The sequence below is a fragment of the Bufo gargarizans genome, chromosome 2 (assembly GCF_014858855.1).
Source record: "Bufo gargarizans isolate SCDJY-AF-19 chromosome 2, ASM1485885v1, whole genome shotgun sequence".
NCBI classification, from domain to species: Eukaryota; Metazoa; Chordata; class Amphibia; order Anura; family Bufonidae; genus Bufo; species Bufo gargarizans.
The window spans coordinates 594534803-594552451 of NC_058081.1; positions in this window are offsets into that span (position 1 = coordinate 594534803).

The following is a 17649-nucleotide window of genomic DNA, read 5'->3' on the forward strand; positions in this document are numbered from 1 at the left end:
GCCCATTGTCGCGTGTTTCCGCTAGGTCTATGTGCGGGAACGTGCGACAATGCGCCCCAAAGAAGCTCCTGTACTAGGGCAATCGTACGCGCTGTAAAACGCTCAGATGAGAACCATGCTGATAGGGAAGCATTGGTTTTTTGCTTGTTGAGCGTTTTACAGCGCGTAGGAACGCGCTGTAAAACGCTCAGGTGTAACCCAGCCTAAGGGCCCATTTACACAACTGTATTTTTCTTTCCGCATCCATTCCGCAGTTTTGCGCATCCGCACTTCCATTCTGCAGTTCCGTAAAAAAGATAGAACATGTCCGATTCTTGTGTGTTTTGCGGACAAGAATATGTATTCCTATCATAGGGCAGGATGTTCCGATCCGCGAAATGACATCACTATCTCCTATTAGTGACTGACATTCTTCCCTCTATGACGAGGCGGTCCTATCAGTGACTGACAGTCTTCCCTCTATGACGAGTCGGTCCTATCAGTGACTGACAGCCTTCCCTCTATGATGAGGCGGTCCTATTAGTGACTGACAGCCTTCCCTTTATGATGAGGCGGTCCTATTAGTGACTGATATCCTTCCCTCTATGACGAGGTGGTCCTATCAGTGACTGACAGCCTTCCCTCTATGATGAGGCGGTCCTATCAGTGACTGACAGCCTTCCCTCTATGATGAGGCGGTCCTATCAGTGACTGACATCCTTCCCTCTATGACGAGGCGGTCCTATTAGTGACTGACATCCTTCCCTCTATGACGAGGCGGTCCTATCAGTGACTGACGGTCTTCCCTCTATGACGAGGCGGTCCTATCAGTGACTGACAGCCTTCCCTCTATGATGAGGGGGTCCTATCAGTGACTGACAGCCTTCCCTCTATGATGAGACGGTCCTATTAGTGACTGATATCCTTCCCTCTATGACGAGGCGGTCCTATCAGTGACTGACAGCCTTCCCTCTATGATGAGGCTGTCCTATCAGTGACTGACAGCCTTCCCTCTATGATGAGGCGGTCCTATCAGTGACTGACAGCCTTCCCTCTATGACGAGGCGGTCCTATTAGTTACTGACATCCTTCCCTCTATGACGAGGCGGTCCTATCAGTGACTGACAGCCTTCCCTCTATGACGAGGCGGTCCTATCAGTGACTGACAGTCTTCCCTCTATGATGAGGCAGTCCTATCAGTGACTGACAGCCTGCCCTCTATGACTGTGTACAGAGATACCTGTCAATCACTGATAGGACCGCCTCCTGGACTTCAGAGCTCAGAATGAGCAGGGATTTAAATGAATGAAATACAAGTTTTATTGAATAGTTTCCCATAAAACTATATATAAATCTTCTCAGCTCCTCCTGCTCTATAAGTTGGTGCCGATAGCTTACCTTGCATTTTCATAGTGACAGGTTAGGCAGTGTGGATCATAAAAGGAGAGAAAGTATTAAGGATAAATACTACTTCTGATTTTTTTTATCTACTCCTGATTTTGCCTTCAAAAACTGCATAAAAAAACCTGTATGTGTGGCAGTTCTCTAAGGTGTGTCCACATGAGAGAGCTCTGTGGCATATTTTTCAAAAGGTGCAGATTTTATTGTGGATTTCATAGAGGAATACTGTGCAGACTTTACCCTCTGCACTGCAATTCATTAGCCACTGCATCATCATCTCGCCTGGCACAGAGGGTGCACAGAGTGGCCTGGGCCACCCTCGGTGCACTTACCTGCTCATTTACATGTATATTAAAAGCACTTTTCTCCAGAATGAAGCAATGGATTGCTAAGTGAAAGGTATCATTACATTTAGTTGAGCTAGGCCTACAAGGCATTAGGGTTAATTTACAAAGACCGGCATTTTACACCAGTCTTTGATTTTTTTCCCCCTTTCCTGCTGCTGGAGGATGTGTATAATTTAGGATGAGGCATTCAAATGCGGACCTACAGAAATCCGTGCACCTGTAGTGAAAACTTACGCACGCTTGGCTATTTTCAGAACTCCTGTAGAAATGAACGGAGAGCGCACCACGCAAGTGCTACCAACACTCTATTTACCTCTATGGGACTCCCGGAAATAGCAGAGCCAGCGCTTGCTCCTATAAAGCTCCTATATAAATGAACGGAAGGTGGCAGTGGCTCTCCGTTCACTTTGGGGTCCTGTTGTAGGGATAGGAGTGGGTCCCAGTGGTGGTACCAGCAACTATCTGATATTGGTGGCATATCCTAGCAATATGCCACCAACGTCTGAGGTGAGACAACCCCTTGTGACAAGATGGTCAGTGGTTCTTCTGTGAAGATGTCCGTGAAGAATCCATTTTTGCTCTGTGTGTCTGCTTTTTGCCCTCCATGTGTATTCGACACGGCTATGTTGAAAATTTCCCGAGGATCTCCTACCAATGATCAGTGGAAACCACGGGCTAAACACGAATGGCATCCATAATGTGCATGAGGGATCTGTGGCAAATGGGCATGGTTCCTTGGTGTCACCATGGACCCAAGGTCCGTGGAGAAACAATGATGTTTGAATACAGACATTAAAGTGTCTTCACCTTTGATATCATAGAAACTGGTAACAGACAAATGATTTGTATAATGTACAATGTTTCCTTTCAGACAAAAGTTTAAAAAATAACAAAACTTCCCAAAAGAATTGTATAATTGCCGCTAGCTTCATCCCACTAGTATTATTATTCTAGTGGAAACCTGTATCATTGAAGAAATACACATGGGATCTGACTTGCAGCACCTGTGCCTCTCTGTACAGTGGATTAATTGGTACATAATATACAATTTCATATTGCATGATGGAAGATCTTGTGCTGGCATGCATGATCACTGCATTTCATGGAACAATTGCTCCAATAAATTGAAATGAATGCAAACGAAAGCACAGTTTGCCCAAATTTGCAAAAAAAAAACACAATTTCTCTAGTGCCAAGATACGAATAAAGCCTTATTCACCTACCCGCGTCAATGTCCATGAAAAAAGTTCAATTCATGAAGGGTCTGTTTGTGGTCCGTAAGGCTACATCCATTCATGGCCATTTTCAACCATTTGTGCATCCATTTTCTGTCCGTCTGTCTGTTTTAAATGGCCGTTTTGCATTCGTTTTTCATTGGCGTTAAAAATGGGCAAAATGGAAGAATTTAATTGGCTTTTTTTTAAATAAAGATCCCAACCCCTGCAGTGCCCTCAGTACACATAATGTACCCCATAGTGGCCCCCAGCAGTAATAATGTTACTCATAGTGGCTCCCATCTGTAATAATGTCTCACATACTGTCCCCAGTAGTAATAATGTCCCCCATAGTGGCCCCCATCTGTAATAATATCCCCCATAGTGGCCCCAGTAGTAATAATGTCCCCCATAGTGGTCCCCAGTAGTAATAATGTTCCCCATAGTGGCATCCATCTGTAATAATGTCCCCTATGCTGGCCCCAGCAGTAATAATGTCCCCTATAGTGGCCCCCAGCTGTAATGTTTCGTTATAGCAACAAAACAACAACAACAAAAAATACTCACATCATCCACTTGCACACGCAGAGGCAGTCACTCCTCTCTTGATTGAAAAGGACCCGCCGAAGGACCTGCACTTGGCATGATGACATCACCACGCGCTCTAAGCATAAGCATGTGGTGACGTTACCACGCTGAGCACAGGTCCTTTGGCATGTGTTTTTCAATCAAGAGAGGAGGAGATCAAGACTGGCATATGGGAATGTCCTTCATAGACTTCAGTGTTTGGTCTGCAACAAACAGTGGAAAAACACAAATGTGTGAATAAACACAATAAACTCAAGGGATACATGCATGCACTGTCCATGGAGAACAAGGACAGCGGACAGTCACTGACATGTGAATGAGCCCTAGGGCTAGGGTTACATGGCAAAGTTGCTAAAAATTGGGAACTGCAAAAATTTCAAGGCAGTTTTAATGGGGTTTTTCTGGAGTTTTATACTGATGACCTATCCTATGGATTAGTATTACTGTAAAGTTTGGGTCCGTACCGAACTTTACGATTTTTGGTACCCGAACCCGAACTTTGCCGGAAAAGTTTGGGTTCGGTGTTCGGGCATTTAATAAAGCTTGTTGAAAGGATGCAGGGCAGCCAATCAACAAGCTTTTAAGCTGTGTGCCCTTAGAAGCCATCACAGCCATGCCTACTAATGGCATGGCTGTAATTGGCCGGTGGATCATGTGCCCCAGCCTCTATATAAGCTGGATCACGTGTAGCACCGCCCATCAGCTCTCAGTAGTGCAGGGACAGAAAGCAGCCAGCTGAAGCGAGGGACAGTGTTAGTGCGATTTTTTTTTGTGGGTGCAATACACCATCTTTGCACCCCTGACACAGAAAGATAATCATAAATCTGGCTGTTAATTCTGTGGGTGACCTACAGCGATTTTTTTGTGGGTTCAATGCAACATTGTACTTTGTACCCCTGACACACAAATATAATAGTTAATCCGTCTGTTAGTTAGGTGCACGTCATATACCCATTTATTGCGTGAAGTACACCTGCACTGCATACGTGACAGGGAAAATAATATAGTTAATCTGTCTGTTAGTTCAGTGGGTGCCCTCAAAGGATGAGGAGAGCATCAAATAAGGTACGTGGCCCTGATCGTGGTGCTGCTGGGGTTGGTGGTGCTCCTGTTGCAGGGAAAGGACGTGGTTGATCTGTGCCAGCTACACACCCAAATGAAACACCTTCCTCAGGTGCGCGTAGGCGACAGCACGTTCAGCATTACGAATAGTGAGGCCAGAACAAGTAGAGGCGGTAGTAGATTGGGTGGCTGATAGTGCCTCCAGTTCCTACACATTGTCTACCACCCGGTCCCATGCTGAAAGCGCAGAATTGGCACCTGCAGCCCATGGGCATCTGTCTTTCACCTCACCCCCTTGCAAATCAGTGAAGCAGTCTGAGCCCCAAGTCATGCAGCAGTCTCTTATGCTTTTTGAAGTCTCTGCTGGGAGGGTTTCCGAGGGCTGTCTACATAGCCCTGCTCCAGAAGTGGAAGAGATTGAGTGCACTGATGCCCAACCACTTATGTTTCAGGATGTGGACATGGGAGGACCACCGCAGCACATCTCTGATGATGACGAAACACAGGTGCCAACTGCTGCGACTGTCTGCAGTGTGCAGACCGGTAAGGAGGGCAGGGGTGAAGAGTGGGTGGAAGATGATGTGGAGGATGATGAGGTCCTAGACCACACATGGAATCAAGGTCATGCAAGTATTGTGTGCAGTTCGGAGGAAGAGGTGGTGGTCACACAGCGCCAGCTGCTCAGCAAAAGAGGGAGAAGTGTTCAAAAGCAGAGTGGCCGTCCCTTAGCCAGTACGCCTGCTACTGCCCACCGCACCCAGGGACTGAGCGTTCCCTGGCATCGCAGTTCTTCAGACAATGTGCTGATGACAAAACGCGGGTGGTTTGTACGCTGTGCAATCAGAGTCTGAAGCGATGCATAAATGTTCTAAACCTGAGCAACACCTGCATGACCAGGCATCTAAATGCAAAGCATGAGCTGCAGTGGAGTAAACACCTCAAAAAACACGAAAGATCTCAGACTCCTCCTGCTCCCTCTTCTGCTGCAGTCTTGGCCTCTTCCTCCCCCTCTGGAGTGACAGTGGCACCTGCCACCCCGCAAACAGAGGATGTGACAGCAACGCCACCACGTCCATCAGTCACCAAGCATCTCCACAATGTCCCATGGAAGCGTTCAGTTGTCCATCCTACAAACACTGGAGAGAAAGAGGAAGTTCCCCCTTACACACCCGCGATCCCTGGCCCTGAATGCCAGCATTTTAAAATTCCTGGCCTTTGAAATTCTGTCATTCCGTCTAGTGGAGACGGAGACTTTAAAAAAACTTATGACGGTGGCTTTCCCACAGTATGCGGTTCTCAGCTGCCACTACTTTTCCAGGCCATCCCCATCCTGCACAACCAAGTGGCGGACAAAATTAGGTAAGCACTGCGCAACGCTATCTGTGGCAAGGTCCACATAACCACCAATACCCAGAGTTGTGTTACTACACGCCTCTACCCTGCTACTATCTGTTAAGAGCCTGTATATTGTCATCTGATGTAATTTATATTATGTCTTCACAAATGTGCATCTAAAACTATATTAAATACAATTGCTCCTTGTAATTTTCCAGGTTCACCAGCAGGTGGCAGCAACACTTTGGCAAGGAACTAGTCTCAGTTTAGTATATCTAGGCTGGAATAGATTATTCCAGCGTGGCTCCCCCTCTGAGAGCAGAGTGGGCTGTAGCATGGGTGGAGAAGGAAGTCAGTGTGTAGCCTACCCCTGCTAGGGGTAGGGTGTGTGTGTGTTAGGAGATCCCCTGTATAGGGAAGACAGCAAGGATCTTGTCTTGGCTGAGACCTGATCAAATACCCAGTCTGAGCACTTTCAGCCTCAGCTGAAGGAAGAAGCAGAAAACCACAGACAACCTCCAGAGTTCCAGGAAGAAAGCATCCCCTGAGTATCTATCTGTGAGTTAAGTCCAGAGACCTAGGATAAGCCATTCCTCCTCAGCTAGTCTGTCCCTCACGAAGCAGAAGGTACAGAAAAGTGCAGAAGATTAATTCCTGCCACAGTTACAGAGCTAACAAGCAGACGTCCTATCCTGCAAGCTCCCCACATATTAAGCAGAAGCATTTATTCCTGCCAATGATTGACAAAACCTGCTGGGACCAGAGACCAAAGCTGTATACTGCTTGGATACAAGTTATCTTCAGTAAATAAACTTTTGAACTTCACCTAAAGGTCTGGACATCATTTCTGCTGCAAAATTCCTCTATTACTCCTACTATAACTACACTCAAACTTATTGCAAGTAAGCCAGGAGCTAGGAGTCCAGCCGTACCCAGGTAGGAGACTACCGTTGACACAATTATCACCACCCTATAGAGACATTATAAGCCATTACACCACTCTGGCATTCCTAATATGGGATGTGCGTTATAACACCTTGGAAGGGCCCTGGGGTAGTACCCTATGCATGCTGCAATTGGCATCACGACAAATACAGACTATTAACCACCCGTATCCTGGCCCACTGCATAAGAGGCGTCAGCGTACCCGTTCCTGGTCACTGCATTTTTGGCATCACGAACAGGATCAGATTGTGTGCCTATCCCTGCTATAACAGGATCGAATTGTGTGCCTATCCCTGCTTCATGGCCTACAGACTGTGTTAAAACCCTGAAAATTTACTTTATTGCTTTTATTGCAGTGCCATACAGCTCTAAACGGTGCGCACTAGCACTCCAAGGGTTAACTCACCATATTTCTGTAATGGTGCCGCTTTTCAAAGCGGGAAAACACAGGAATGCCCTCTCAGGAGCGTGAAAATAATGACTGCGCCCCCCTGGAAGAGGGAAAACTAAAGACTGCCCACCAAGAACTCTCTAATGTGAGCCAAGGGAGCGAAGACTCCTCCCCATGGGCTCCACCCTTACTTCCTGCATTGATCCTGACCAAGCAGCAGAGGAGGATGGCGCTCCCACGACCCAAGTGGGGAGAAATGACTGTCAACGGGGAACCCTCCGCGTCTGCCGAGTACCCACCGGAGATTTGGGTTTCCCAATTGGTCCAGAGGAGCAGCCCCTCGATGCTTGTCACAATTCCGGAAGCAGTGGATCCCTCTGTGTCTGCCGAGCCAGCAACCCAGATGTCTTCAAAGATGGCCTCCGACATCAATCCCACTCCCGCGGAAACCACCACCACCCAAGCCATCCAGGCCTCGGAGGCTTCTGCATTGCAGACTGCACCCTCGCCTCCAGCGATCGACGTCCCAGCCCAGAAGCAAGTCGCAACCCTCCTAGAGCCACCCACCGCAATGGGTCAAGCCGCAATCAAGTCTCCCATTGCATAGACCACCACCGAGCACCAGCAGGAGGCACCGGAACCGGCCACCCGGCGCAAAAACAACAGCTCCCTGAGGCCCTTGATCCAGCCCGTAGCTGCCCCTGCACCACGCCCGGTGTTCTCCGACACCCCTGCTAGGCCCAGAGAGGCCTTGCTCCGCACGCCTGCTGGCGCGGCGGAGGCAGCATGAGTTTCCACTCCGCCACCCAGCAGGACTGAACCCAGGTCCAGTCACCTTAATCCAGAAGTCCCAATGGAGATCACCTGTAATGCCCAGGCCAGTGGGAGTATAAAACAGCCGTTGAGGAGTGGGTGAAACAGGTGCTGGATGACCCTCAGCCAGGGGACCCCAAACTCGCCCGGCGCACAGGAACCGTACTCTGGTTTTCTGTAGAGAGAGGAGTGGGCTTCCTCCAAGATAACTACTCGGGAGCCAAGGTATTCTTGGGCCGTTGCTCTGTCAAGCGCACTTACCTGCCTCAGGCCTGACACAATCTGTATGTGGAGGACCAGGTTGAATACACTCCAATGCGGTCACTTCATGGCCCTTTTGCCGCAGGAGTGACCCTCCTGGCGAAGCCAATATCCCCTGCATTTACCCCTGAGACCTGGCAGGAAGACCCAGGCTCTGCAGGGAGGGTCTGTTGTTTGCAGGAGACCCCAGATGGCTAATTTATAGTTCAGGTAACAAGTCCAGTCAGAACCACTGATCCCTGACCTGGCAGCACCCCCAACACTGCGGGTGGGTCTGGTAAACAATTCTGTCCTAACTTTCAACCCCAGGGTGCAACCGTACATTCTACCTTGGAAGCTCCCACAGGCACCCCCAGTTTGCCTTCCAGAGCCCCTCCAGTCTGAGGTTTTGTCCACCTCTGCACCGGCTAGGGGTCCCGGTTTGCAGCAGGTCACCACAGCATTTACCAGGCTGACTGCTCAGTCAGTACCAAAGAACACCACAAGAGGGCAGTGGCGCACCACAACTGCTGCGACATTCAATTATCAGAAAAAGGAGCGCCCCCTGATGAGCTTTAGTAGCTCCAATAGTGAGGAGGACCTGCAAGTCCTTCTCTAAATCCTTTCTTAATCCTAAATAAAGAACTTATGGTAGCCACAGTGTGGACTGGTCCTGAAATCTGAGGGACTGTTGGCCAGTTTTGTTGTTTCCGTTGCCGCTAGTTACAGCCTCAGCTGGATGACCACGTTTGTAAGGACTCCCCCCAACTTTAACCTTTTACATTCCAGTTTGTACCAAGTTTGCACATTGTTTTATCCCTTTTCTCAGGTTGCTTGAGAGCCTCATGGGAGTATGGTTCTCATCATGCTGCCATGTGATATGTGTTTTATATAACATTTTATACCATCCCTTGGATTACAAATACACCTTCCTATTGGATTATAATTAACTCTATTGTTTCCCGTGGATTACAAGTGACTTTTGTTTCCAGAGGATTCCAACTTTAAAGCACTTCAAGTAAAAGGACTCAAGTCATATTTGAGCGTATTATTGAATATTGATTGCACTAATAGTATTTGCACTGTTTTCCCCCACATGTTTACAGGTTATGCAACCTTACAAGCTTGCACCCAAAGAAAGGACCTCAAACGTGTACCTGAGCTCTTTGTGACTTATACTCTTCTAATCTTGCACTAATTTTGCACTCAAGTTTACAGGTTAAGCAACGTTCAAGTACTTATACCCATTGTATGGACTCTTTTACAGATGCCGCAATGTGAATTTATGCACTTTTTGTAAAACTGCACTTAACTGTTGCCTTTAGCCAGATCAGCAGCACCTTGCTTATGTGTCACTTTGCTTCACAGCTCTGTTCTCTTTATACGGACTGCCTCTTTGGACCTTAATACTAATTGCCTACTCATAGTGCACGAGTAAGACAAGTGGTAAGTCCCAGGCAGGTCCAGAAACTACAAGGGCAACCTCGCTGCTTCGGAAACGGCTAGGGGAATAATATACCCCTCCTTCCTGTTTGTTATATGTGCCAGGATTGGTAATGGGTCTACTACACCCCCATCCTGTTGTGTCTTCCAGGAGTTTCAAAGGCACAGAAGGGGGAGGTATCAGCTTCTCCATGCGTTTCTGGCAATGTCACAGGTGGAGGGTATAATAATACCCTCCTCCTGTGACATTTCCAGAAGCGCATGGAGAAGCTGATACCTCCCCCTTCTGTGCCTTTGCCTAAGGTATGGCGCCTCAACCTTAGAGCCTTTTGCTACCCATAGTCACCATAGTGATCGTGCTATAAGCCTTATATTTAGACTTTGGTGCAGGGAAGGGAATACAGGATAAAGCTAAACTTCCATTTGCGGGCATTTAATTACATAATGGTGGGATTACAGAGTGAAGACACCCCCATGCTTTCTTTGGTATTAAGCTAAAATACTTCAAAGTCAGTCAGTAGTGATTGCTTAGTGCAGACCGTTGGTTCACTGGGTATTACCAAGAGGGAAACTGTTACTTAGGACACCCTACTCATGAGGGCAGGAACCTCAGGGTAGCCATTATGTGTTTGTCTTTGTATGTCTTTATGTGTATTACATGCAGCACTTTGTATTAAATTGGGTACCCCACAGCTTATTCCTCTCCTCCTAAACACAAGAGGAGAACTGCTTGATTCAAAGTAAGGGGGAATGTAATACCCCAGAGTTGTGTTACTACACGCCTCTACCCTGCTACTATCTGTTAAGAGCCTGTATATTGTCATCTGATGTAATTTATATTATGTATTCACAAATGTACATCTAAAACCATGTTAAATACAATTGTTCCTTGTAATTTTCCAGGTTCACCACCAGGTGGGAACTAGCCCCAGTTTAGTATATCTAGGCTGGAATGAATTATTCCAGCTTAGCTCCCCCTCTGTGAGCAGAGTGGGCTGTGCCCACATCCTGCAGCAAGGGCGGAGAAGGAAGTTAGAGTCAGTGTGTAGCCCACCCCTGCTAGGGGTAGGGTGTGTGTGTCCCTGTATAGGGAAGACAGCAAGGATCTTGTCTCGGCTGAGACCTGATCAAATACCCAGTCTGAGCACTTTCAGCCTCAGCTGGAGGAAGAAGCAGCAAACCACAGACAACCTCCAGAGTTCCAGGAAGAAAGCATCCCCTGAAAATCTATCTGTGAGTTAAGTCCAGAGACCTAGGATAAGCTATTCCTCCTCAGCTAGTCTGTCCCCACAAAGCAGAAGGTACAGAAAAGTACAGAAGATTAATTCCTGCCACAGTTACAGAGCTAACAAGCAAACATCCTATCCTGCAAGCTCCCCACATATCAAGCAGAAGCATTTATTCCTGCCAATGATTGCTAAAACCTGCTGGGACCAGAGACCAAAGCTGTATACTGCTTGGATACAAGTTATCTTCAGTAAAGAAACTTTTGAACTTCACCTAAAGGTCTGGACATTATTTCTGCTGAAAAATCCCTCTATTACTCCTACTATCACTACACTCAAATGTATTGCAAGTGAGCCAGGAGTCCAGCCATACCTGGGTAGGAGACACCATTGACACAATTATCACCACCCTGTAGAGACATTATAAGCCATTACACCACTCTGGCATTCTTAATATGGGACGTGCGTTATAACACGTTATGCAATTGGCGTCATGACAAATACAGACTATTATCCACCTGTATCCTGGCCCACTGCATAAGTGTCATCAGCGTACCCATTCCTGGTCACTGCATAAGCACGGGCAGGGACGTTATATCTCTCTAACTGCACACTGGGTAAATGCAATGGCGGCTGGGCCTGAGGCGGATAGCAGTTTGGCGCATGTCCTTCCGCCACCGAGGATTGCAGGATGTTTCTCGTGGCCTCCTCCTCCAATTCCTCCTCTACCGCCTCCTCATCTGGTCAGCGTAACACCTTCACCACCAACTTCAGCACAGCTAGGGGGAAACGACAGCAGGCTGTTTTGAAACTCATCTGTTTGGGGGGAAAAACCCACAACTCGCAGGAGCTGTCGACGGGCATGGAACAACAGACCGATGAGTGGTTGGTGTCACAGAGCCTCAAGTCCGGCCTGGTGGTATGCGATAATGGGCGAAATCTCATAGCAGCTCTGGGCATAGCCGGTTTGACGCACATCCCATGCCTGGCGCATGTGCTGAATTTAGTGGTGCAGAGGTTCCTGAAAAATTACCCTGATATGTCAGAGCTGCTGCAGAAAGTGCGGTCCTTCTTTGCGCGCTTTCAGAGTTCTCACCCTGCCGCTCACCTGTCTGCGCTGCAGCGTAACTTCGGCCTTGCCGCTCACTGCCTCATATGCGACATGCCCACAACGTGGAACTCCACCTTGCACATACTGGAGTTGCTCTGCATAACAGCACCACTTCACCACCAACAAGTGGGCCTCCATGCGGGACATGCGTGCCGTGTTGCGCTGTTTCGAGTACCCCACCAACATGGCCAGTGCCAATGACGCAGTCCTCAGCGTTACTATCCGACTTCTATGTCTCCTTGAAAAAACGCTTCAGGCGATGATGGAAGAGCATGTGGCACAGGAGGAAGAGGAGAAGGAAGAAGGATCATTTCCTCAGTTATCAGGCAAGTCATTCACAAGTGCCTCGGAGGGTGGGTTCCTGCACCAACAGAGGCCAGGTACACAATTTTCCAGCCACGGCACAGTTCTGGAGGAGGAGGAGGAGGATGTTCTGGAGGAGGAACCGTGTTCACAGCAGGGTGGCACCCAAAGCAGCTCATGGGCATCTGTCACAATAGGTAAGTAAGCAGAGAAATAACCAAACACAGGAAAACAAACAGAACAAACAACTAGGCCCAAAAGCTAGGGAGAAAAGGGTCACCACCTAGCGACCCCTAAAAGCTTTCCCTAGACTGCTGTGCCCATGTGCATACCATTATGGTGGATATGCACATGCCCTCGTGCCTTAACCTAAACACCCTGGGCAAACCCTAAGCAGCAGGGAAAAAGGGAAGAGGCAACCTGCTTATTCAAACCAAAAGGAAGCAAGTGTCTCCCTAGAGGCCTAGATAAAACACACAAAGGGAAATAACAGAGAGGACTTATTTGAGCAGAGCTGAGCAGACAATCCACCACACATCAAGAGCTCCCAGGAAAGAACTATAACCCGCACAGGCCACTGGGGGAAGGAGGGATAAATAGCCTCACTAACAATGAAACCCAGTACACCTGAGGGAAGGTGGATCCAGCTCAAACCCAAATCAAAACAAACAGAGAAGTCAGACATGTGCAGCCAGTCTGACAGACCTCCGCGTATTCACAGGGCAAGGCGTGACAGTACCTCCCCCTTCTACGGGTGACCTCCGGACACCCCGGACCAACTTTATCCAGGTGTGCCCTGTGAAAGGCCCTCACCAGGCGGCTAGCACTGACATCCGTAACCCACATTCTTTCCTCTGGACCGTATCCCTTTCAGTGCACCAGGTACTGGAGGGAACCCCGAAGAACACGTGAGTCGAGAATCTTAGAGATCTCAAACTCCAAATTGCCATACATCAGGACAGGGGGAGGTGGCAATGGAGATGGTTCCACAGATTCCACATATTTCTTTAATAAAGACCTGTGAAACACATTATGGATCTTCCAGGTGTGCGGAAGATCCAGACGAAATGCCACCGGGTTGACAATCGTAGAGATTTTGTAAGGGCCAATAAATGTTGGACCCAATTTCCAAGATGGTACCTTCAGGCTTAATGTTTTTAGTGGACAACCACACCGAATCATCCACATACAGGTCCGAACCAGTCATACGTCTCCTGTCAGCCATCCGTTTATATCTTTCACCCATCTTTTCCAAATTAACGTGGATCTTCTGCCAGATAGATGACACGGCGGAAGAGAATCTCTCCTCTTCTGGCATCCCCAAAGATCCAGTCCCAGAAAAAGTACCAAACTGTGGGTGAAACCCATATGCGCCAAAAAATGGCGACTTATCAGTGGACTCCTGTCTACGGTTATTCAAGGCAAATTCGGCTAGAGACAAGAACGAGGACCAGTCATCCTGGTTCTCGGCAACAAAACACCTGAAATAGGTCTCCAGGTTTTGGTTAGTGCGCTCTGTCTGACCATTCGACTGGGGATGAAAAGCCGAAGAAAAAGAGTTGAATTCCCAGACAAGAGCAGAATGCCCTCCAAAACCTGGAAACAAATTGCGTCCCCCTATCAGACACCACATCAGAGGGAATGCCATATAGTTTCACAATGTTATCGACAAAAACCTGAGTGAGAGTTTTGGCATTGGGCAAGCTAGGTAACGGTACAAAGTGGGCCATCTTACTGAAGCTGTCCACTACCACCAAAATCACAGTTTTCCCAGAGGAACTCTAAATCGGTAATAAAGTTCATGGACAAATGCCTCCAAGGACGAGACGGGATGGATAAAGGAAGAAGGGATCCTGAAGGCCGAGCGTGAGCCACCTTCGCGCGTGCACAGGTCTCACAAGCTGTCACATAACCCTCCACACCCTTGCGCAAGCCTGGCCACCAGAATCTCCGGGAAATAAGATCTATGGTGGATTTGCTTCCAGGATGTCCCGCAAGGACCGTATCATGATGTTCCTTGAGCACCTTGTATCGCAGTTCAGCAGGAACAAACAACTTGTCTGGAGGACAAGAATCAGGAGCCTCCTCCTGGGCCCCCAACACCTCCATCTCCAAATACCACCCCATCAGCCAAAATCGAAGCGGGATCCTCCGAATCACTCACCCCAGGAAAACTAGATCCATCTGCCTTGATGTTTTTAACCCCAGGGCGTAAGGTGACCACAAAATTGAACCTAGTAAAAAACAGTGACCATCTAGCCTGTCTAGGATTCAGGCGCTTAGCAGACTGCAGGTAAGCCAAATTCTTGTAGGTTAGTATATACCGTAATAGGATGAGTAGCCCCCTCCAACCAATGACGCCATTCCTCAAAAGCTAATTTAATGGCCAGCAACTCTCTATCTCCTACATCATAATTTCTTTCAGCGACAGAGAGTTTTTTGGAGAAAAAAGCACACGGAAGCCATTTGCTAGGGGATGGACCCTGCGACAGAATTGCTCCGACCCCCACTTCTTATGCATCAACCTCCATGATGAACGGTTGAGACACATCAGGTTGCATCAGAATGGGAGCAGATGCAAAACATTTCTTAATAGCAGAAAAGCCATGTAATGCCTCATCCGACCAGACAGAAAAGTCGGCGCCTTTTTTAGTCATATCTGTCAAAGGTTTTACAATGGTGGAATAATTAAAGATGAATTTTCTGTAGTAATTGGTAAAACCCAAAAACCGCATCAGAGCTTTCTGATTCTCAGGCCGGTCCCATTCCAGTACCGCCCGGACCTTTTCGAGTCCATACGAAAACCAGTCAGAAAGCAGGTATCCTAAAAACGGTAGCTCCTGGACAGCAAATACACACTTTTCCAATTTTCCATACAATTTATTCTCCCGAAGGATCGACAACACCTGTCTCACGTGATCCCGATGGGTCTCCAAATCGGGTGAGGAAATTAGTATATCATCAAGGTAAATAACAATGAACCTTCCCACTAAATGATGGAAAATTAATGCTGGCGCATTAGTGCTGGCGCATTAGTTAAACCAAAGAGCATGACAAGATTCTCAAAATGACCTTCCAGGGTATAGAAGGCCGTTTTCCACTCATCTCCTTCCTTAATTCTGATTAGATTATAAGCTCCTCGGACCGTAATGAGATTTAATTCCCGGAAATCTAAACACGGTCTAAGTGATCCGTATTTCTTTTTTACGAAAAAGAAGCCGGCGGCCACAGGGGACTTAGATGGCCTAATATGTCCCTTTGCCAAACTCTCTTTAATATACTTCAGCATAGCTAATCTTTCAGGTTGGGAAAGGTTGTATAGTCGAGATTTGGGCAGTTTAGCTCCAGGGATGAAATTGCCGGACAATCATATTCTCGATGGGGGGGCAGCTCCTGAGCTCCACGCTCCGAGAACACGTCCGCAAAATCAGGGAGAAACTGAGGTAGGACCGTAGTTGACAGAAGAAGCACAAAGACAGTTGTCCAAACAAAATTCACTCCAGCTACTGATTTGTCTTGTTTGCCAGTCAATAGTAGGGTTATGCTTTATCAGCCACGGTAAACCCAGAACCATCAGAGCAGGCAAGCCCTTCATAACAAAATAAGAAATGGACTCAACATGTGAATCACCCACCCATAACTGAATGTCATGAATGATATGAGTAAGACTCTTTTGTGAGAGAGAGGAGGAATCAATAGCAAACACTGGTATCTCTTTATCTAAAGTGCTAGTTTTAAAACCAAGAATTTGGAGGAACTGAAAATCAATAAGGTTTACCCACGCACCACTGTCTAGTCTAGCGCCACAATGGCAGGCAGGAGGAAACGGGTATTGCAGGGAGAATGCATATTTGCTTGCTCAGACTCCCTATTCACACTACCAAGAGTTAGGGAAGTTTTTTTTCCCCTTTTTAATACCTCCGTAGTTTTTCATTACCGCTTTGAGGTTTAACAAAAGGACACGCACAAACAAAATGACCTTCTTTTCCACAGAAGTAACATAGCTTATTCAGCTTCCTAAAATCTCTATCACCTGAGCGAAAGGAAACCTGGCCCAACTGTATAGGCTCCTCTTCTGCCCCAGATTCAAAAGTCATATTACCCCGGGGACTAGGTGGGACGGATCCACTTACAGACGGGAGCCCCCGCTCGAGAGGAATCTTATACCTCTCTCTGAGACGTCTATCAATCCCCACTGCCAAAGACATGGCCGTCTCCAATGAATCGGGATACTCATGAAAAGCAAGGACATCTTTCAACCTCTCAGATAGCCTCTGACAAAACTGACTCCGGAGTGCAGGATCATTCCACCCCGAGTCAGTTGCCCATCTTCTAAATTCTGCACAATACAACTCCGCAGTACGTTCTCCCTGTAACAAACTGCGCAGCTTAGATTCAGCCATAGAGACCCGGTCCGGGTCATCATAAATCAAGCCCAAGGCTCAAAAACATTCCTCCACCGACCGAAGGGATGGTGAACCGGTCGGCAGAGAAAAATCCCAGGACTGCACCTCCCCTTTGAGCAGAGATCCCCACACTTTGATTCTCGTCACCAGATGACATTGGCTGCAGACGAAAATACAACCTGCAGGACTCCCTGAACCGAATAAAGTCATCACCACCCCCTGAGAACCTATCAGGGAGAGCGACTTTAGGCTTTAAGCAGACTTGATTTCCTCCAATGGCGCCAGACGCCAAAGAATTCTGATACCGTGCAACAGAACTGCGGAGATCAGCAAGCTCCAGCGATAATCATTGCATGTGATCAACCAAGGCATCCATAGCCTCTATTTCGCAAACAGCAGGGATATAACATTTTTTTGGGGGGGCGGGTTATAATGTCACGATAGGTAGGTAAGCGGGGAAATAACCAAACACAGGAAAACAAACAGAACAAACGACTAGGTCCAAAAGCTAGGAAGAAAAGGGTCACCTCCTAGCGATCCCTAAAATCTTTCCCTAGACTGCTGTGCCCATGTGCATACCCTTATGGTGGATATGCACATGCCCTCGTGCCTAAACCTAAACACCCTGGGCAAACCCTAAGCAGCAGGGAAAAAGGGAAGAGGCAACCTGCTTCTTCAAACCAGGAGGAAGCAAGCGTCTCCCTAGAGGCCTAGATAAAAGACACAAAGGGAAATAAGAGAGAGGACTTATTTTGAGCTGAGCTGGAGCAGACGATCCACCAGAAATCAAGAGCTCCCACAGGCCACTGGGGGAAGGAGGGATAAATAGCCTCACTAACAATGAA